This window comes from Hordeum vulgare, chromosome 2H (genome assembly GCF_904849725.1).
Source record: "Hordeum vulgare subsp. vulgare chromosome 2H, MorexV3_pseudomolecules_assembly, whole genome shotgun sequence".
In the NCBI taxonomy this organism is placed as follows: Eukaryota; Viridiplantae; Streptophyta; class Magnoliopsida; order Poales; family Poaceae; genus Hordeum; species Hordeum vulgare.
In genome coordinates, this window is record NC_058519.1 from 577525067 (window position 1) to 577542247 (window position 17181).

At 45.9% G+C, this 17181-nt stretch overlaps 53 non-coding genes and 1 pseudogene across 53 annotated transcripts; all 54 read left to right on the forward strand.

Annotated features, from left to right (window-relative positions):
* The first annotated feature begins 23 nt into the window (after positions 1-23).
* Positions 24-165, forward strand: LOC123433257 (annotated as a pseudogene).
* Positions 166-347: 182 nt separating this feature from the next.
* LOC123435073 lies at positions 348-466 on the forward strand. The gene has a single exon (XR_006626335.1). It is a non-coding gene; the product is annotated as a 5S ribosomal RNA (ribosomal RNA).
* A 245-nt stretch (positions 467-711) lies between these two features.
* On the forward strand, positions 712-829 carry LOC123433086. The gene has a single exon (XR_006624640.1). It is a non-coding gene; the product is annotated as a 5S ribosomal RNA (ribosomal RNA).
* Positions 830-1008: 179 nt separating this feature from the next.
* On the forward strand, positions 1009-1127 carry LOC123434693. The gene has a single exon (XR_006625970.1). It is a non-coding gene; the product is annotated as a 5S ribosomal RNA (ribosomal RNA).
* Positions 1128-1309: 182 nt separating this feature from the next.
* On the forward strand, positions 1310-1428 carry LOC123434947. The gene has a single exon (XR_006626212.1). It is a non-coding gene; the product is annotated as a 5S ribosomal RNA (ribosomal RNA).
* Positions 1429-1613: 185 nt separating this feature from the next.
* On the forward strand, positions 1614-1732 carry LOC123435641. Its single transcript, XR_006626885.1, has one exon. It is a non-coding gene; the product is annotated as a 5S ribosomal RNA (ribosomal RNA).
* Positions 1733-1923: 191 nt separating this feature from the next.
* LOC123435928 lies at positions 1924-2042 on the forward strand. The gene has a single exon (XR_006627172.1). It is a non-coding gene; the product is annotated as a 5S ribosomal RNA (ribosomal RNA).
* Positions 2043-2224: 182 nt separating this feature from the next.
* Positions 2225-2343, forward strand: LOC123437332. The gene has a single exon (XR_006628518.1). It is a non-coding gene; the product is annotated as a 5S ribosomal RNA (ribosomal RNA).
* A 194-nt stretch (positions 2344-2537) lies between these two features.
* On the forward strand, positions 2538-2656 carry LOC123432004. The gene has a single exon (XR_006623607.1). It is a non-coding gene; the product is annotated as a 5S ribosomal RNA (ribosomal RNA).
* A 182-nt stretch (positions 2657-2838) lies between these two features.
* LOC123438825 lies at positions 2839-2957 on the forward strand. The gene has a single exon (XR_006629945.1). It is a non-coding gene; the product is annotated as a 5S ribosomal RNA (ribosomal RNA).
* A 197-nt stretch (positions 2958-3154) lies between these two features.
* LOC123435222 lies at positions 3155-3273 on the forward strand. The gene has a single exon (XR_006626480.1). It is a non-coding gene; the product is annotated as a 5S ribosomal RNA (ribosomal RNA).
* A 191-nt stretch (positions 3274-3464) lies between these two features.
* Positions 3465-3583, forward strand: LOC123432005. The gene has a single exon (XR_006623608.1). It is a non-coding gene; the product is annotated as a 5S ribosomal RNA (ribosomal RNA).
* A 182-nt stretch (positions 3584-3765) lies between these two features.
* Positions 3766-3884, forward strand: LOC123438826. Its single transcript, XR_006629946.1, has one exon. It is a non-coding gene; the product is annotated as a 5S ribosomal RNA (ribosomal RNA).
* A 179-nt stretch (positions 3885-4063) lies between these two features.
* On the forward strand, positions 4064-4182 carry LOC123435852. The gene has a single exon (XR_006627096.1). It is a non-coding gene; the product is annotated as a 5S ribosomal RNA (ribosomal RNA).
* Positions 4183-4382: 200 nt separating this feature from the next.
* On the forward strand, positions 4383-4501 carry LOC123435223. Its single transcript, XR_006626481.1, has one exon. It is a non-coding gene; the product is annotated as a 5S ribosomal RNA (ribosomal RNA).
* Positions 4502-4686: 185 nt separating this feature from the next.
* Positions 4687-4805, forward strand: LOC123434694. The gene has a single exon (XR_006625971.1). It is a non-coding gene; the product is annotated as a 5S ribosomal RNA (ribosomal RNA).
* Positions 4806-4996: 191 nt separating this feature from the next.
* Positions 4997-5115, forward strand: LOC123436018. The gene has a single exon (XR_006627257.1). It is a non-coding gene; the product is annotated as a 5S ribosomal RNA (ribosomal RNA).
* A 206-nt stretch (positions 5116-5321) lies between these two features.
* LOC123431765 lies at positions 5322-5440 on the forward strand. The gene has a single exon (XR_006623351.1). It is a non-coding gene; the product is annotated as a 5S ribosomal RNA (ribosomal RNA).
* A 194-nt stretch (positions 5441-5634) lies between these two features.
* Positions 5635-5753, forward strand: LOC123434950. The gene has a single exon (XR_006626214.1). It is a non-coding gene; the product is annotated as a 5S ribosomal RNA (ribosomal RNA).
* A 191-nt stretch (positions 5754-5944) lies between these two features.
* Positions 5945-6062, forward strand: LOC123432871. The gene has a single exon (XR_006624440.1). It is a non-coding gene; the product is annotated as a 5S ribosomal RNA (ribosomal RNA).
* A 194-nt stretch (positions 6063-6256) lies between these two features.
* Positions 6257-6375, forward strand: LOC123432882. The gene has a single exon (XR_006624450.1). It is a non-coding gene; the product is annotated as a 5S ribosomal RNA (ribosomal RNA).
* Positions 6376-6557: 182 nt separating this feature from the next.
* LOC123432377 lies at positions 6558-6676 on the forward strand. Its single transcript, XR_006623962.1, has one exon. It is a non-coding gene; the product is annotated as a 5S ribosomal RNA (ribosomal RNA).
* A 309-nt stretch (positions 6677-6985) lies between these two features.
* Positions 6986-7104, forward strand: LOC123432538. The gene has a single exon (XR_006624115.1). It is a non-coding gene; the product is annotated as a 5S ribosomal RNA (ribosomal RNA).
* A 200-nt stretch (positions 7105-7304) lies between these two features.
* Positions 7305-7420, forward strand: LOC123433252. Its single transcript, XR_006624787.1, has one exon. It is a non-coding gene; the product is annotated as a 5S ribosomal RNA (ribosomal RNA).
* Positions 7421-7620: 200 nt separating this feature from the next.
* Positions 7621-7739, forward strand: LOC123433013. Its single transcript, XR_006624572.1, has one exon. It is a non-coding gene; the product is annotated as a 5S ribosomal RNA (ribosomal RNA).
* Positions 7740-7948: 209 nt separating this feature from the next.
* Positions 7949-8067, forward strand: LOC123432802. The gene has a single exon (XR_006624371.1). It is a non-coding gene; the product is annotated as a 5S ribosomal RNA (ribosomal RNA).
* A 191-nt stretch (positions 8068-8258) lies between these two features.
* On the forward strand, positions 8259-8377 carry LOC123436019. The gene has a single exon (XR_006627258.1). It is a non-coding gene; the product is annotated as a 5S ribosomal RNA (ribosomal RNA).
* A 203-nt stretch (positions 8378-8580) lies between these two features.
* On the forward strand, positions 8581-8699 carry LOC123431766. Its single transcript, XR_006623352.1, has one exon. It is a non-coding gene; the product is annotated as a 5S ribosomal RNA (ribosomal RNA).
* Positions 8700-8890: 191 nt separating this feature from the next.
* Positions 8891-9009, forward strand: LOC123436929. Its single transcript, XR_006628136.1, has one exon. It is a non-coding gene; the product is annotated as a 5S ribosomal RNA (ribosomal RNA).
* A 203-nt stretch (positions 9010-9212) lies between these two features.
* Positions 9213-9330, forward strand: LOC123432989. The gene has a single exon (XR_006624551.1). It is a non-coding gene; the product is annotated as a 5S ribosomal RNA (ribosomal RNA).
* A 191-nt stretch (positions 9331-9521) lies between these two features.
* On the forward strand, positions 9522-9640 carry LOC123432883. The gene has a single exon (XR_006624451.1). It is a non-coding gene; the product is annotated as a 5S ribosomal RNA (ribosomal RNA).
* Positions 9641-9822: 182 nt separating this feature from the next.
* On the forward strand, positions 9823-9941 carry LOC123431962. The gene has a single exon (XR_006623567.1). It is a non-coding gene; the product is annotated as a 5S ribosomal RNA (ribosomal RNA).
* Positions 9942-10250: 309 nt separating this feature from the next.
* LOC123431848 lies at positions 10251-10369 on the forward strand. The gene has a single exon (XR_006623440.1). It is a non-coding gene; the product is annotated as a 5S ribosomal RNA (ribosomal RNA).
* Positions 10370-10581: 212 nt separating this feature from the next.
* On the forward strand, positions 10582-10697 carry LOC123433274. The gene has a single exon (XR_006624805.1). It is a non-coding gene; the product is annotated as a 5S ribosomal RNA (ribosomal RNA).
* A 209-nt stretch (positions 10698-10906) lies between these two features.
* LOC123431549 lies at positions 10907-11025 on the forward strand. Its single transcript, XR_006623141.1, has one exon. It is a non-coding gene; the product is annotated as a 5S ribosomal RNA (ribosomal RNA).
* Positions 11026-11234: 209 nt separating this feature from the next.
* On the forward strand, positions 11235-11353 carry LOC123432804. The gene has a single exon (XR_006624373.1). It is a non-coding gene; the product is annotated as a 5S ribosomal RNA (ribosomal RNA).
* A 185-nt stretch (positions 11354-11538) lies between these two features.
* Positions 11539-11657, forward strand: LOC123433055. Its single transcript, XR_006624611.1, has one exon. It is a non-coding gene; the product is annotated as a 5S ribosomal RNA (ribosomal RNA).
* A 218-nt stretch (positions 11658-11875) lies between these two features.
* Positions 11876-11991, forward strand: LOC123433275. Its single transcript, XR_006624806.1, has one exon. It is a non-coding gene; the product is annotated as a 5S ribosomal RNA (ribosomal RNA).
* Positions 11992-12197: 206 nt separating this feature from the next.
* Positions 12198-12316, forward strand: LOC123431551. Its single transcript, XR_006623143.1, has one exon. It is a non-coding gene; the product is annotated as a 5S ribosomal RNA (ribosomal RNA).
* A 221-nt stretch (positions 12317-12537) lies between these two features.
* Positions 12538-12656, forward strand: LOC123432805. The gene has a single exon (XR_006624374.1). It is a non-coding gene; the product is annotated as a 5S ribosomal RNA (ribosomal RNA).
* A 185-nt stretch (positions 12657-12841) lies between these two features.
* Positions 12842-12960, forward strand: LOC123433056. The gene has a single exon (XR_006624612.1). It is a non-coding gene; the product is annotated as a 5S ribosomal RNA (ribosomal RNA).
* Positions 12961-13151: 191 nt separating this feature from the next.
* On the forward strand, positions 13152-13270 carry LOC123435496. Its single transcript, XR_006626744.1, has one exon. It is a non-coding gene; the product is annotated as a 5S ribosomal RNA (ribosomal RNA).
* Positions 13271-13464: 194 nt separating this feature from the next.
* On the forward strand, positions 13465-13583 carry LOC123434951. The gene has a single exon (XR_006626215.1). It is a non-coding gene; the product is annotated as a 5S ribosomal RNA (ribosomal RNA).
* A 197-nt stretch (positions 13584-13780) lies between these two features.
* LOC123433116 lies at positions 13781-13898 on the forward strand. The gene has a single exon (XR_006624668.1). It is a non-coding gene; the product is annotated as a 5S ribosomal RNA (ribosomal RNA).
* A 199-nt stretch (positions 13899-14097) lies between these two features.
* LOC123432884 lies at positions 14098-14216 on the forward strand. Its single transcript, XR_006624452.1, has one exon. It is a non-coding gene; the product is annotated as a 5S ribosomal RNA (ribosomal RNA).
* Positions 14217-14395: 179 nt separating this feature from the next.
* On the forward strand, positions 14396-14514 carry LOC123433195. The gene has a single exon (XR_006624737.1). It is a non-coding gene; the product is annotated as a 5S ribosomal RNA (ribosomal RNA).
* A 182-nt stretch (positions 14515-14696) lies between these two features.
* Positions 14697-14815, forward strand: LOC123431849. The gene has a single exon (XR_006623441.1). It is a non-coding gene; the product is annotated as a 5S ribosomal RNA (ribosomal RNA).
* A 215-nt stretch (positions 14816-15030) lies between these two features.
* On the forward strand, positions 15031-15146 carry LOC123433362. Its single transcript, XR_006624879.1, has one exon. It is a non-coding gene; the product is annotated as a 5S ribosomal RNA (ribosomal RNA).
* Positions 15147-15358: 212 nt separating this feature from the next.
* Positions 15359-15477, forward strand: LOC123432891. The gene has a single exon (XR_006624459.1). It is a non-coding gene; the product is annotated as a 5S ribosomal RNA (ribosomal RNA).
* Positions 15478-15671: 194 nt separating this feature from the next.
* LOC123437258 lies at positions 15672-15790 on the forward strand. The gene has a single exon (XR_006628449.1). It is a non-coding gene; the product is annotated as a 5S ribosomal RNA (ribosomal RNA).
* A 191-nt stretch (positions 15791-15981) lies between these two features.
* Positions 15982-16100, forward strand: LOC123436300. Its single transcript, XR_006627530.1, has one exon. It is a non-coding gene; the product is annotated as a 5S ribosomal RNA (ribosomal RNA).
* Positions 16101-16303: 203 nt separating this feature from the next.
* On the forward strand, positions 16304-16422 carry LOC123435498. The gene has a single exon (XR_006626746.1). It is a non-coding gene; the product is annotated as a 5S ribosomal RNA (ribosomal RNA).
* A 182-nt stretch (positions 16423-16604) lies between these two features.
* On the forward strand, positions 16605-16723 carry LOC123431964. The gene has a single exon (XR_006623568.1). It is a non-coding gene; the product is annotated as a 5S ribosomal RNA (ribosomal RNA).
* Positions 16724-16917: 194 nt separating this feature from the next.
* LOC123431850 lies at positions 16918-17036 on the forward strand. The gene has a single exon (XR_006623442.1). It is a non-coding gene; the product is annotated as a 5S ribosomal RNA (ribosomal RNA).
* Positions 17037-17181: the final 145 nt, after the last annotated feature.

A 17181-nucleotide genomic window follows, 5' to 3' on the forward strand; every position in this document is an offset into this window, starting at 1 on the left:
GAACAAATAGATAGTTGCATGTCGGATGCGATCATACCAGCACTAAAGCACCAGATCCCATCAGAACTCCGAAGTTAAGCGTGCTTGGGCGAGAGTAGTACTAGGATGGGTGAGAGAGTAGTACTAGGATGGGTGACCTCCTAGGAAGTCCTCGTGTTGCATTCCCCTTTTTAACTATATTTTTGCGCCACGTGACAAGGATGACGCGGGAGCGTGATCTATATGACCTCATTTTCTTATTTTTGACGTTTACTGTGTGACTTTTCCCACCGCGCTTGACACCCAACGACTAGTAATAGTAGTAGTAGTAGGGGCAAGCATAAGGAACAAATAGATAGTTGCATGTCGGATGCGATCATACCAGCACTAAAGCACCGGATCCCATCAGAACTCCGAAGTTAAGCGTGCTTGGGCGAGAGTAGTACTACGATGGGTGACCTCCTGGGAAGTCCTCGTGTTGCATTCCCCTTTTTAAATATATTTTTGCGCCACGTGACAAGGATGACGCGGGACCGTGATCTATATGACCTCATTTTCTTATTTTTGACGATTATTGTGTGACTTTTCCCGCCGCGCTTGACACCCAACGACTAGTAGTAGTAGTAGTAGTAGTAGTAGTAGTAGTAGTAGTAGTAGTAGTAGTAGTAGTAGTAGTAGTAGTAGTAGTAGTAGTAGGGGCAAGCATAAGGAACAAATAGATAGTTGCATGTCGGATGCGATCAAACAGCACTAAAGCACCGGATCCCATCAGAACTCCGAAGTTAAGCGTGCTTGGGCGAGAGTAGTAGTAGGATGGGTGACCTCCTGGGAAGTCCTCGTGTTGCATTCCCCTTTTTAAATATATTTTTGCGCCACGTGACAAGGATGACGCGCGAGCGGGATCTATATGACCTCATTTTCTTATTTTTGACGATTACTGTGTGACTTTTCCCACCGCGCTTGACACCCAACGACTAGTAGTAGTAGTAGTAGGGGCAAACATAAGGAACAAATAGATAGTTGCATGTCGGATGCGATCATACCAGCACTAAAGCACCGGATCCCATCAGAACTCCGAAGTTAAGCGTGCTTGGGCGAGAGTAGTACTAGGATGGGTGACCTCCTGGGAAGTCCTCGTGTTGCATTCCCCTTTTTAAATATATTTTTGCGCCACGTGACAAGGATGACGCGGGACCGTGATCTATATGACCTCATTTTCTTATTTTTGACGATTACTGTGTGACTTTTCCCACCGCGCTTGACACCCAACAACTAGTAGTAGTAGTAGTAGTAGGGGCAAGCATAAGGAACAAATAGATAGTTGCATGTCGGATGCGATCATACCAGCACTAAAGCACCGGATCCCATCAGAACTCCGAAGTTAAGCGTGCTTGGGCGAGAGTAGTACTAGGATGGGTGACCTCGTGGGAAGTCCTCGTGTTGCATTCCCCTTTTTAAATATATTTTTGCGCCACGTGACAAGGATGACGCGGGACCGTGATCTATATGACCTCATTTTCTTATTTTTGACGATTACTGTGTGACTTTTCCCACCGCGCTTGACACCCAACAACTAGTAGTAGTAGTAGTAGTAGTAGGGGCAAGCATAAGGAACAAATAGATAGTTGCATGTCGGATGCGATCATACCAGCACTAAAGCACCGGATCCCATCAGAACTCCGAAGTTAAGCGTGCTTGGGCGAGAGTAGTACTAGGATGGGTGGCCTCCTGGGAAGTCCTCGTGTTGCATTCCCCTTTTTAAATATATTTTTGCGCCACGTGACAAGGATGACGCGGGAGCGTGATCTATATGACCTCATTTTCTTATTTTTGACGATTACTGTGTGACTTTTCCCACCGCGCTTGACACCCAACGACTAGTAGTAGTAGTAGTAGTAGTAGTAGTAGGGGCAAGCATAAGGAACAAATAGATAGTTGCATGTCGGATGCGATCATACCAGCACTAAAGCACCGGATTCCATCAGAACTCCGAAGTTAAGCGTGCTTGGGCGAGAGTAGTACTAGGATGGGTGACCTCCTGGGAAGTCCTCGTGTTGCATTCCCCTTTTTAAATATATTTTTGCGCCACGTGACAAGGATGACACGGGAGCGTGATCTATATGACCTCATTTTCTTATTTTTGACGATTAGTGTGTGACTTTTCCCACCGCGCTTGACACCCAACGACTAGTAATAGTAGTAGTAGTAGGGACAAGCATAAGGAACAAATAGATAGTTGCATGTCGGATGCGATCATACCAGGACTAAAGCACCGGATCCCATCAGAACTCCGAAGTTAAGCGTGCTTGGGCGAGAGTAGTACTACGATGGGTGACCTCCTGGGAAGTCCTCGTGTTGCATTCCCCTTTTTAAATATATTTTTGCGCCACGTGACAAGGATGACGCGGGACCGTGATCTATATGACCTCATTTTCTTATTTTTGACGATTATTGTGTGACTTTTCCCACCGCGCTTGACACCCAACGACTAGTAGTAGTAGTAGTAGTAGTAGTAGTAGTAGGGGCAAGCATAAGGAACAAATAGATAGTTGCATGTCGGATGCGATCATACCAGCACTAAAGCAACGGATCCCATCAGAACTCCGAAGTTAAGCGTGCTTGGGCGAGAGTAGTACTAGGCTGGTTGACCTCCTGGGAAGTCCTCGTGTTGCATTCCCCTTTTTAAATATATTTTTGCGCCACGTGACAAGGATGACGCGGGAGCGTGATCTATATGACCTCATTTTCTTATTTTTGACGATTACTGTGTGACTTTTCCCACCGCGCTTGACACCCAACGACTAGTAGTAGTAGTAGTAGTAGGGGCAAGCATAAGGAACAAATAGATAGTTGCATGTCGGATGCGATCATACCAGCACTAAAGCACCGGATCCTATCAGAACTTCGAAGTTAAGCGTGCTTGGGCGAGAGTAGTACTAGGATGGGTGACCTCCTGGGAAGTCCTCGTGTTGCATTCCCCTTTTTAAATATATTTTTGCGCCACGTGACAAGGATGACGCGGGACCGTGATCTATATGACCTCATTTTCTTATTTTTGACGATTACTGTGTGACTTTTCCCACCGCGCTTGACACCCAACGACTAGTAGTAGTAGTAGTAGTAGTAGTAGTAGTAGTAGGGGCAAGCATAAGGAACAAATAGATAGTTGCATGTCGGATGCGATCATACCAGCACTAAAGCACCGGATCCCATCAGAACTCCGAAGTTAAACGTGCTTGGGCGAGAGTAGTACTAGGATGGGTGACCTCCTGGGAAGTCCTCGTGTTGCATTCCCCTTTTTAAATATATTTTTGCGCCACGTGACAAGGATGACGCGGGACCGTGATCTATATGACCTCGTTTTCTTATTTTTGACGATTACTGTGTGACTTTTCCCACCGCGCTTGACACCCAACGACTAGTAGTAGTAGTAGTAGTAGTAGTAGTAGGGGCAAGCATAAGGAACAAATACATAGTTGCATGTCGGATGCGATCATACCAGCACTAAAGCAACGGATCCCATCAGAACTCCGAAGTTAAGCGTGCTTGGGCGAGAGTAGTACTAGGCTGGTTGACCTCCTGGGAAGTCCTCGTGTTGCATTCCCCTTTTTAAATATATTTTTGCGCCACGTGACAAGGATGACGCGGGAGCGTGATCTATATGACCTCATTTTCTTATTTTTGACGATTACTGTGTGACTTTTCCCACCGCGCTTGACACCCAACGACTAGTAGTAGTAGTAGTAGTAGGGGCAAGCATAAGGAACAAATAGATAGTTGCATGTCGGATGCGATCATACCAGCACTAAAGCACCGGATCCTATCAGAACTTCGAAGTTAAGCGTGCTTGGGCGAGAGTAGTACTAGGATGGGTGACCTCCTGGGAAGTCCTCGTGTTGCATTCCCCTTTTTAAATATATTTTTGCGCCACGTGACAAGGATGACGCGGGAGCGTGATCTATATGACCTCATTTTCTTATTTTTGACGATTACTGTGTGACTTTTCCTACCGCGCTTGACACCCAACGACTAGTAGTAGTAGTAGTAGGGGCAAGCATAAGGAACAAATAGATAGTTGCATGTCAGATGCGATCATACCAGCACTAAAGCACCGGATCCCATCAGAACTCCGAAGTTAAGCGTGCTTGGGCGAGAGTAGTACTAGGATGGGTGACCTCCTGGGAAGTCCTCGTGTTGCATTCCCCTTTTTAAATATATTTTTGCGCCACGTGACAAGGATGACGCGGGACCGTGATCTATATGACCTCATTTTCTTATTTTTGACGATTACTGTGTGACTTTTCCCACCGCGCTTGACACCCAACGACTAGTAGTAGTAGTAGTAGTAGTAGTAGTAGTAGTAGTAGGGGCAAGCATAAGGAACAAATAGATAGTTGCATGTCGGATGCGATCATACCAGCACTAAAGCACCGGATCCCATCAGAACTCCGAAGTTAAACGTGCTTGGGCGAGAGTAGTACTAGGATGGGTGACCTCCTGGGAAGTCCTCGTGTTGCATTCCCCTTTTTAAATATATTTTTGCGCCACGTGACAAGGATGACGCGGGACCGTGATCTATATGACCTCGTTTTCTTATTTTTGACGATTACTGTGTGACTTTTCCCACCGCGCTTGACACCCAACGACTAGTAGTAGTAGTAGTAGTAGTAGGGGCAAGCATAAGGAACAAATAGATAGTTGCATGTCGGATGCGATCATACCAGCACTAAAGCACCGGATCCCATCAGAACTCCGAAGTTAAGCGTGCTTGGGCGAGAGTAGTACTAGGATGGGTGACCTCCTGGGAAGTCCTCGTGTTGCATTCCCCTTTTTAAATATATTTTTGCGCCACGTGACAAGGATGACGCGTGAGCGTGATCTATATGACCTCATTTTGTTATTTTTGACGATTACTGTGTGACTTTTCCCACCGCGCTTGACACCCAACGACTAGTAGTACTAGTAGTAGTAGTAGTAGTAGGGGCAAGCATAAGGAACAAATAAATAGTTGCATGTCGGATGCGATCATACCAGCACTAAAGCACCGGATCCCATCAGAACTCCGAAGTTAAGCGTGCTTGGGCGAGAGTAGTACTAGGATGGTTGACCTCCTGGGAAGTCCTCGTGTTGCATTCCCCTTTTTAAATATATTTTTGCGCCACGTGACAAGGATGACGCGGGACCGTGATCTATATGACCTCATTTTCTTATTTTTGACGATTACTGTGTGACTTTTCCCACCGCGCTTGACACCCAACGACTAGTAGTAGTAGTAGTAGTAGTAGTAGTAGTAGTAGTAGTACTAGGGGCAAGCATAAGGAACAAATAGATAGTTGCATGTCGGATGCGATCATACCAGCACTAAAGCATCGGATCCCATCAGAACTCCGAAGTTTAGCGTGCTTGGGCGAGAGTAGTACTAGGATGGGTGACCTCCTGGGAAGTCCTCGTGTTGCATTCCCCTTTTTAAATATATTTTTGCGCCACGTGACAAGGATGACGCGGGAGCGTGATCTATATGACCTCATTTTCTTATTTTTGACGATTACTGTGTGACTTTTCCCACCGCGCTTGACACCCAACGACTAGTAGTAGTAGTAGTAGTAGTAGTAGTAATAGGGGCAAGCATAAGGAACAAATAGATAGTTGCATGTCGGATGCGATCATACCAGCACTAAAGCACCGGATCCCATCAGAACTCCGAAGTTAAGCGTGCTTGGGCGAGAGTAGTACTAGGATGGGTGACCTCGTGGGAAGTCCTCGTGTTGCATTCCCCTTTTTAAATATATTTTTACGCCACGTGACAAGGATGACGCGGGAGCGTGATCTATATGACCTCATTTTCTTATTTTTGACGATTACTGTGTGACTTTTCCCACCGCGCTTGACACCCAACGACTAGTAGTAGTAGTAGTAGTAGTAGTAGTAGGGGCAAGCATAAGGAACAAATAGATAGTTGCATGTCGGATGCGATCATACCAGCACTAAAGCACCGGATCCCATCAGAACTCTGAAGTTAAGCGTGCCTGGCGAGAGTAGTACTAGGATGGGTGACCTCCTGGGAAGTCCTCGTGTTGCATTCCCCTTTTTAAATATATTTTTGCGCCACGTGACAAGGATGACGCGGGACCGTGATCTATATGACCTCATTTTCTTATTTTTGACGATTACTGTGTGACTTTTCCCACCGCGCTTGACACCCAACGACTAGTAGTAGTAGTAGTAGTAGTAGTAGTAGTAGGGGCAAGCATAAGGAACAAATAGATAGTTGCATGTCGGATGCGATCATACCAGCACTAAAGCACCGGATCCCATCAAAACTTCGAAGTTAAGCGTGCTTGGGCGAGAGTAGTACTAGGATGGGTGACCTCCTATGAAGTCCTCGTGTTGCATTCCCCTTTTTAAATATATTTTTGCGCCACGTGACAAGGATGACGCGGGAGCGTGATCTATATGACCTCATTTTCTTATTTTTGACGATTACTGTGTGACTTTTCCCACCGCGCTTGACACCCAACGACTAGTAGTAGTAGTAGTAGTAGGGGCGAGCATAAGGAACAAATAGATAGTTACATGTCGGATGCGATCATACCAGCACTAAGGCACCGGATCCCATCAGAACTCCAAAGTTAAGCGTGCTTGGGCAAGAGTAGTACTAGGTTGGGTGACCTCCTGGGAAGTCCTCGTGTTGCATTCCCCTTTTTAAATATATTTTTGCGCCACGTGACAAGGATGACGCGGGACCGTGATCTATGTGACCTCATTTTCTTATTTTTGACGATTACTGTGTGACTTTTCCCACCGCGCTTGACACCCAACGACTACTAGTAGTAGTAGTAGTAGGGGCCACGTGACAAGGATGACGCGGGACCGTGATCTATATGACCTCATTTTCTTATTTTTGACGATTACTGTGTGACTTTTCCCACCGCGCTTGACACCCAACGACTACTAGTAGTAGTAGTAGTAGGGGCAAGCATAAGGAACAAATAGATAGTTGCATGTCGGATGCGATCATACCAGCACTAAAGCACCGGATCCCATGAGAACTTCGGAGTTAAGCGTGCTTGGACGAGAGTAGTACTAGGATGGGTGACCTCCTGGGAAGTCCTCGTGTTGCATTCCCCTTTTTAAATATATTTTTGCGCCACGTGACAAGGATGACGCGGGAGCGTGATCTATATGACCTCATTTTCTTATTTTTGACGATTACTGTGTGGCTTTTCCCACCGCGCTTGACACCCAACGACTAGTAGTAGTAGTAGTAGTAGTAGTAGTAGTAGTAGTAGGGGCAAGCATAAGGAACAAATAGATAGTTGCATGTCGGATGCGATCATACCAGCACTAAAGCACCGGATCCCATCAGAACTCCGAAGTTAAGCGTGCTTGGGCGAGAGTAGTACTATTATGGGTGACCTCCTGGGACTCCGTGTTGCATTCCCCTTTTTAAATATATTTTTGCGCCACGTGACAAGGATGACGCGGGAGCGTGATCTATATGACCTCATTTTCTTATTTTTGACGATTACCGTGTGACTTTTCCCACCGCGCTTGACACCCAACGACTAGTAGTAGTAGTAGTAGTAGTAGTAGTAGTAGTAGTAGGGGCAAGCATAAGGAACAAATAGATAGTTGCATGTCGGATGCGATCATACCAGCACTAAAGCACCGGATCCCATGAGAACTCCGAAGTTAAGCGTGCTTGGGCGAGAGTAGTACTAGGATCGGTGACCTCCTGGGAAGTCCTCATGTTGCATTCCCCTTTTTAAATATATTTTTGCGCCACGTGACAAGGATGACGCGGGACCGTGATCTATATGACCTCATTTTCTTATTTTTGACGATTACTGTGTGACTTTTCCCACCGCGCTTGACACCCAACGACTAGTAGTAGTAGTAGTAGTAGTAGTAGTAGTAGTAGTAGTAGTAGTAGGGGCAAGCATAAGGAACAAATAGATAGTTGCATGTCGGATGCGATCATACCAGCACTAAAGCACCGGATCCCATCACAACTCCGAAGTTAAGCGTGCTTGGGCGAGAGTAGTACTAGGATGGGTGACCTCCTGGGCAGTCCTCGTGTTGCATTCCCCTTTTTAAATATATTTTTGCGCCACGTGACAAGGATGACGCGTGAGCGTGATCTATATGACCTCATTTTGTTATTTTTGACGATTACTGTGTGACTTTTCCCACCGCGCTTGACACCCAACGACTAGTAGTACTAGTAGTAGTAGTAGTAGTAGGGGCAAGCATAAGGAACAAATAGATAGTTGCATGTCGGATGCGATCATACCAGCACTAAAGCACCGGATCCCATCAGAACTCCGAAGTTAAGCGTGCTTGGGCGAGAGTAGTACTAGGATGGTTGACCTCCTGGGAAGTCCTCGTGTTGCATTCCCCTTTTTAAATATATTTTTGCGCCACGTGACAAGGATGACGCGGGACCGTGATCTATATGACCTCATTTTCTTATTTTTGACGATTACTGTGTGACTTTACCCACCGCGCTTGACACCCAACGACTAGTAGTAGTAGTAGTAGTAGTAGTAGTAGTAGTAGTACTAGGGGCAAGCATAAGGAACAAATAGATAGTTGCATGTCGGATGCGATCATACCAGCACTAAAGCATCGGATCCCATCAGAACTCCGAAGTTTAGCGTGCTTGGGCGAGAGTAGTACTAGGATGGGTGACCTCCTGGGAAGTCCTCGTGTTGCATTCCCCTTTTTAAATATATTTTTGCGCCACGTGACAAGGATGACGCGGGAGCGTGATCTATATGACCTCATTTTCTTATTTTTGACGATTACTGTGTGACTTTTCCCACCACGCTTGACACCCAACGACTAGTAGTAGTAGTAGTAGTAGTAGTAGTAGGGGCAAGCATAAGGAACAAATAGATAGTTGCATGTCGGATGCGATCATACCAGCACTAAAGCACCGGATCCCATCAGAACTCCGAAGTTAAGCGTGCTTGGGCGAGAGTAGTACTAGGATGGGTGACCTCGTGGGAAGTCCTCGTGTTGTATTCCCCTTTTTAAATATATTTTTACGCCACGTGACAAGGATGACGCGGGAGCGTGATCTATATGACCTCATTTTCTTATTTTTGACGATTACTGTGTGACTTTTCCCACCGCGCTTGACACCCAACGACTAGTAGTAGTAGTAGTAGTAGTAGTAGTAGTAGTAGTAGTAGGGGCAAGCATAAGGAACAAATAGATAGTTGCATGTCGGATGCGATCATACCAGCACTAAAGCACCGGATCCCATCAGAACTCTGAAGTTAAGCGTGCTTGGCGAGAGTAGTACTAGGATGGGTGACCTCCTGGGAAGTCCTCGTGTTGCATTTCCCTTTTTAAATATATTTTTGCGCCACGTGACAAGGATGACGCGGGACCGTGATCTATATGACCTCATTTTCTTATTTTTGACGATTACTGTGTGACTTTTCCCACCGCGCTTGACACCCAACGACTAGTAGTAGTAGTAGTAGTAGTAGTAGTAGGGGCAAGCATAAGGAACAAATAGATAGTTGCATGTCGGATGCGATCATACCAGCACTAAAGCACCGGATCCCATCAAAACTTCGAAGTTAAGCGTGCTTGGGCGAGAGTAGTACTAGGATGGGTGACCTCCTATGAAGTCCTCGTGTTGCATTCCCCTTTTTAAATATATTTTTGCGCCACGTGACAAGGATGACGCGGGAGCGTGATCTATATGACCTCATTTTCTTATTTTTGACGATTACTGTGTGACTTTTCCCACCGCGCTTGACACCCAACGACTAGTAGTAGTAGTAGTAGTAGGGGCGAGCATAAGGAACAAATAGATAGTTGCATGTCGGATGCGATCATACCAGCACTAAGGCACCGGATCCCATCAGAACTCCAAAGTTAAGCGTGCTTGGGCAAGAGTAGTACTAGGATGGGTGACCTCCTGGGAAGTCCTCGTGTTGCATTCCCCTTTTTAAATATATTTTTGCGCCACGTGACAAGGATGACGCGGGACCGTGATCTATGTGACCTCATTTTCTTATTTTTGACGATTACTGTGTGACTTTTCCCACCGCGCTTGACACCCAACGACTACTAGTAGTAGTAGTAGTAGGGGCCACGTGACAAGGATGACGCGGGACCGTGATCTATATGACCTCATTTTCTTATTTTTGACGATTACTGTGTGACTTTTCCCACCGCGCTTGACACCCAACGACTACTAGTAGTAGTAGTAGTAGGGGCAAGCATAAGGAACAAATAGATAGTTGCATGTCGGATGCGATCATACCAGCACTAAAGCACCGGATCCCATCAGAACTTCGGAGTTAAGCGTGCTTGGACGAGAGTAGTACTAGGATGGGTGACCTCCTGGGAAGTCCTCGTGTTGCATTCCCCTTTTTAAATATATTTTTGCGCCACGTGACAAGGATGACGCGGGAGCGTGATCTATATGACCTCATTTTCTTATTTTTGACGATTACTGTGTGACTTTTCCCACCGCGCTTGACACCCAACGACTAGTAGTAGTAGTAGTAGTAGTAGTAGTAGTAGTAGTAGTAGTAGTAGTAGGGGCAAGCATAAGGAACAAATAGATAGTTGCATGTCGGATGCGATCATACCAGCACTAAAGCACCGGATCCCATCAGAACTCCGAAGTTAAGCGTGCTTGGGCGAGAGTAGTACTATTATGGGTGACCTCTTGGGACTCCGTGTTGCATTCCCCTTTTTAAATATATTTTTGCGCCACGTGACAAGGATGACGCGGGAGCGTGATCTATATGACCTCATTTTCTTATTTTTGACGATTACCGTGTGACTTTTCCCACCGCGCTTGACACCCAACGACTAGTAGTAGTAGTAGTAGTAGTAGTAGTAGTAGTAGTAGTAGTAGTAGGGGCAAGCATAAGGAACAAATAGATAGTTGCATGTCGGATGCGATCATACCAGCACTAAAGCACCGGATCCCATGAGAACTCCGAAGTTAAGCGTGCTTGGGCGAGAGTAGTACTAGGATGGGTGACCTCCTGGGAAGTCCTCATGTTGCATTCCCCTTTTTAAATATATTTTTGCGCCACGTGACAAGGATGACGCGGGACCGTGATCTATATGACCTCATTTTCTTATTTTTGACGATTACTGTGTGACTTTTCCCACCGCGCTTGACACCCAACGACTAGTAGTAGTAGTAGTAGTAGTAGTAGTAGTAGTAGTAGTAGTAGTAGGGGCAAGCATAAGGAACAAATAGATAGTTGCATGTCGGATGCGATCATACCAGCACTAAAGCACCGGATCCCATCACAACTCCGAAGTTAAGCGTGCTTGGGCGAGAGTAGTACTAGGATGGGTGACCTCCTGGGCAGTCCTCGTGTTGCATTCCCCTTTTTAAATATATTTTTGCGCCACGTGACAAGGATGACGCGGGACCGTGATCTATATGACCTCATTTTCTTATTTTTGACGATTACTGTGTGACTTTTCCCACCGCGCTTGACACCCAACGACTAGTAGTAGTAGTAGTAGTAGTAGGGGCAAGCATAAGGAACAAATAGATAGTTGCATGTCGGATGCGATCATACGAGCACTAAAGCACCGGATCCCATCAGAACTCCGAAGTTAAGCGTGCTTGGGGGAGAGTAGTACTAGGATGGGTGACCTCCTCGGAAGTCCTCGTGTTGCATTCCCCTTTTTAAATATATTTTTGCGCCACGTGACAAGGATGACGCGGGACCGTGATCTATATGACCTCATTTTCTTATTTTTGACGATTACTGTGTGACTTTTCCCACCGCGCTTGACACCCAACGACTAGTAGTAGTAGTAGTAGTAGTAGTAGTAGTAGTAGTAGTAGTAGTAGTAGTAGTAGGGGCAAGCATAAGGAACAAATAGATAGTTGCATGTCGGATGCGATCATACCAGCACTAAAGCACCGGATCCCATCAGAACTCCGAAGTTAAGCGTGCTTGGGCGAGAGTAGTACTATTATGGGTGACCTCTTGGGACTCCGTGTTGCATTCCCCTTTTTAAATATATTTTTACGCCACGTGACAAGGATGACGCGGGAGCGTGATCTATATGACCTCATTTTCTTATTTTTGACGATTACCGTGTGACTTTTCCCACCGCGCTTGACACCCAACGACTAGTAGTAGTAGTAGTAGTAGTAGTAGTAGTAGTAGTAGTAGTAGGGGCAAGCATAAGGAACAAATAGATAGTTGCATGTCGGATGCGATCATACCAGCACTAAAGCACCGGATCCCATGAGAACTCCGAAGTTAAGCGTGCTTGGGCGAGAGTAGTACTAGGATGGGTGACCTCCTGGGAAGTCCTCATGTTGCATTCCCCTTTTTAAATATATTTTTGCGCCACGTGACAAGGATGACGCGGGACCGTGATCTATATGACCTCATTTTCTTATTTTTGACGATTACTGTGTGACTTTTCCCACCGCGCTTGACACCCAACGACTAGTAGTAGTAGTAGTAGTAGTAGTAGTAGTAGTAGTAGTAGTAGTAGTAGTAGTAGTAGGGGCAAGCATAAGGAACAAATAGATAGTTGCATGTCGGATGCGATCATACCAGCACTAAAGCACCGGATCCCATCACAACTCCGAAGTTAAGCGTGCTTGGGCGAGAGTAGTACTAGGATGGGTGACCTCCTGGGCAGTCCTCGTGTTGCATTCCCCTTTTTAAATATATTTTTGCGCCACGTGACAAGGATGACGCGGGACCGTGATCTATATGACCTCATTTTCTTATTTTTGACGATTACTGTGTGACTTTTCCCACCGCGCTTGACACCCAACGACTAGTAGTAGTAGTAGTAGTAGTAGGGGCAAGCATAAGGAACAAATAGATAGTTGCATGTCGGATGCGATCATACGAGCACTAAAGCACCGGATCCCATCAGAACTCCGAAGTTAAGCGTGCTTGGGGGAGAGTAGTACTAGGATGGGTGACCTCCTCGGAAGTCCTCGTGTTGCATTCCCCTTTTTAAATATATTTTTGCGCCACGTGACAAGGATGACGCGGGACCGTGATCTATATGACCTCATTTTCTTATTTTTGACGATTACTGTGTGACTTTTCCCACCGCGCTTGACACCCAACGACTAGTAGTAGTAGTAGTAGTAGTAGTAGTAGGGGCAAGCATAAGGAACAAATAGATAGTTGCATGTCGGATGCGATCATACCAGCACTAAAGCACCGGATCCCATCAGAACTCCGAAGTTAAGCGTGCTTGGGCGAGAGTAGTACTAGGATGGGTGACCTCCTGTGAAGTCCTCGTGTTGCATTCCCCTTTTTAAATATATTTTTGCGCCACGTGACAAGGATGACGCGGGAGCGTGATCTATATGACCTCATTTTCTTATTTTTGACGATTACTGTGTGACTTTTCCCACCGCGCTTGACACCCAACGACTATTAGTAGTAGTAGTAGTAGTAGTAGTAGTAGGGGCAAGCATAAGGAACAAATAGATAGTTGCATGTCGGATGCGATCATACCAGCACTAAAGCACCGGATCCCATCAGAACTCCGAAGTTAAGCGTGCTTGGGCGAGAGTAGTACTAGGATGGGTGACCTCGTGGGAAGTCCTCGTGTTGCATTCCCCTTTTTAAATATATTTTTACGCCACGTGACAAGGATGACGCGGGACCGTGATCTATATGACCTCATTTTCTTATTTTTGACGATTACTGTGTGACTTTTCCCACCGCGCTTGACACCCAACGACTAGTAGTAGTAGTAGTAGTAGTAGTACTAGTAGTAGGGGCAAGCATAAGGAACAAATAGATAGTTGCATGTCGGATGCGATCATACCAGCACTAAAGCATCGGATCCCATCAGAACTCTGAAGTTAAGCGTGCTTGGCGAGAGTAGTACTAGGATGGGTGACCTCCTGGGAAGTCCTCGTGTTGCATTCCCCTTTTTAAATATATTTTTGCGCCACGTGACAAGGATGACGCGGGACCGTGATCTATATGACCTCATTTTCTTATTTTTGACGATTACTGTGTGACTTTTCCCACCGCGCTTGACACCCAACGACTAGTAGTAGTAGTAGTAGTAGTAGTAGTAGTAGTAGTAGGGCAAGCATAAGGAACAAATAGATAGTTGCATGTCGGATGCGATCATACCAGCACTAAAGCACCGGATCCCATCAAAACTTCGAAGTTAAGCGTGCTTGGGCGAGAGTAGTACTAGGATGGGTGACCTCCTATGAAGTCCTCGTGTTGCATTCCCCTTTTTAAATATATTTTTGCGCCACGTGACAAGGATGACACGGGAGCGTGATCTATATGACCTCATTTTTTTATTTTTGACGATTACTGTGTGACTTTTCCCACCGCGCTTGACACCCAACGACTAGTAGTAGTAGTAGTAGGGGCGACCATAAGAAACAAATAGATAGTTGCATGTCGGATGCGATCATGCAAGCACTAAGGCACCGGATCCCATCAGAACTCCAAAGTTAAGCGTGCTTGGGCAAGAGTAGTACTAGGATGGGTGACCTCCTGGGAAGTCCTCGTGTTGCATTCCCCTTTTTAAATATATTTTTGCGCCACGTGACAAGGATGACGCGGGACCGTGATCTATATGACCTCATTTTCTTATTTTTGACGATTACTGTGTGACTTTTCCCACCGCGCTTGACACCCAACGACTACTACTAGTAGTAGTAGTAGGGGCAAGCATAAGGAACAAATAGATAGTTGCATGTCGGATGCGATCATACCAGCACTAAAGCACCGGATCCCATCAGAACTTCGGAGTTAAGCGTGCTTGGACGAGAGTAGTACTAGGATGGGTGACCTCCTGGGAAGTCCTCGTGTTGCATTCCCCTTTTTAAATATATTTTTGCGCCACGTGACAAGGATGACGCGGGAGCGTGATCTATATGACCTCATTTTCTTATTTTTGACGATTACTGTGTGACTTTTCCCACCGCGCTTGACACCCAACGACTAGTAGTAGTAGTAGTAGTAGTAGTAGTAGTAGTAGTAGTAGTAGTAGTAGTAGGGGCAAGCATAAGGAACAAATAGATAGTTGCATGTCGGATGCGATCATACCAGCACTAAAGCACCGGATCCCATCAGAACTCCGAAGTTAAGCGTGCTTGGGCGAGAGTAGTACTATTATGGGTGACCTCCTCGGACTCCGTGTTGCATTCCCCTTTTTAAATATATTTTTGCGCCACGTGACAAGGATGACGCGGGAGCGTGATCTATATGACCTCATTTTCTTATTTTTGACGATTACCGTGTGACTTTTCCCACCGCGCTTGACACCCAACGACTAGTAGTAGTAGTAGTAGTAGTAGTAGTAGTAGTAGTAGTAGTAGTAGTAGGGGCAAGCATAAGGAACAAATAGATAGTTGCATGTCGGATGCGATCATACCAGCACTAAAGCACCGGATCCCATCAGAACTCCGAAGTTAAGCATGCTTGGGCGAGAGTATTACTAGGATGGGTGACCTCCTGGGAAGTCCTCATGTTGCATTCCCCTTTTTAAATATATTTTTGCGCCACGTGACAAGGATGACGCGGGACCGTGATCTATATGACCTCATTTTCTTATTTTTGACGATTACTGTGTGACTTTTCCCACCGCGCTTGACACCCAACGACTAGTAGTAGTAGTAGTAGTAGTAGTAGTAGTAGGGGCAAGCATAAGGAACAAATAGATAGTTGCATGTCGGATGCGATCATACCAGCACTAAAGCACCGGATCCCATCAGAACTCCGAAGTTAAGCGTGCTTGGGCGAGAGTAGTACTAGGATGGGTGACCTCCTGGGCAGTCCTCGTGTTGCATTCCCCTTTTTAAATATATTTTTGCGCCACGTGACAAGGATGACGCGGGACCGTGATCTATATGACCTCATTTTCTTATTTTTGACGATTACTGTGTGACTTTTCCCACCGCACTTGACACCCAACGACTAGTAGTAGTAGTAGTAGTAGTAGTAGTAGGGGCAAGCATAAGGAACAAATAGATAGTTGCATGTCGGATGCGATCATACCAGCACTAAAGCACCGGATCCCATCAGAACTCCGAAGTTAAGCGTGCTTGGGCGAGAGTAGTACTAGGATGGGTGACCTCCTCGGAAGTCCTCGTGTTGCATTCCCCTTTTTAAATATATTTTTGCGCCACGTGACAAGGATGACGCGGGACCGTGATCTATATGACCTCATTTTCTTATTTTTGACGATTACTGTGTGACTTTTCCCACCGCGCTTGACACCCAACGACTACTAGTAGTAGTAGTAGTAGTAGTAGTAGTAGTAGTAGTAGGGGCAAGCATAAGGAACAAATAGATAGTTGCATGTCGGATGCGATCATACCAGCACTAAAGCACCGGATCCCATCAGAACTCCGAAGTTAAGCGTGCTTGGGCGAGAGTAGTACTAGGATGGGTGACCTCCTGTGAAGTCCTCGTGTTGCATTCCCCTTTTTAAATATATTTTTGCGCCACGTGACAAGGATGACGCGGGAGCGTGATCTATATGACCTCATTTTCTTATTTTTGACGATTACTGTGTGACTTTTCCCACCGCGCTTGACACCCAACGACTATTAGTAGTAGTAGTAGTAGGGGCAAGCATAAGGAACAAATAGATAGTTGCATGTCGGATGCGATCATACCAGCACTAAGGCACCGGATCCCATCAGAACTCCAAAGTTAAGCGTGCTTGGGCAAGAGTAGTACTAGGATGGGTGACCTCCTGGGAAGTCCTCGTGTTGCATTCCCCTTTTTAAATATATTTTTGCGCCACGTGACAAGGATGACGCGGGACCGTGATCTATATGACCTCATTTTCTTATTTTTGACGATTACTGTGTGACTTTTCCCACCGCGCTTGGCACCCAACGACTACTAGTAGTAGTAGTAGTAGTAGTAGTAGTAGGGGCAAGCATAAGGAACAAATAGATAGTTGCATGTCGGATGCGATCATACCAGCACTAAAGCACCGGATCCCATCAGAACTTCGGAGTTAAGCGTGCTTGGACGAGAGTAGTACTAGGATGGGTGACCTCCTGGGAAGTCCTCGTGTTGCATTCCCCTTTTTAAATATATTTTTGCGCCACGTGACAAGGATGACGCGGGAGCGTGATCTATATGACCTCACTTTCTTATTTTTGACGATTACTGTGTGACTTTTCCCACCGCGCTTGACACCCAACGACTAGTAGTAGTAGTAGTAGTA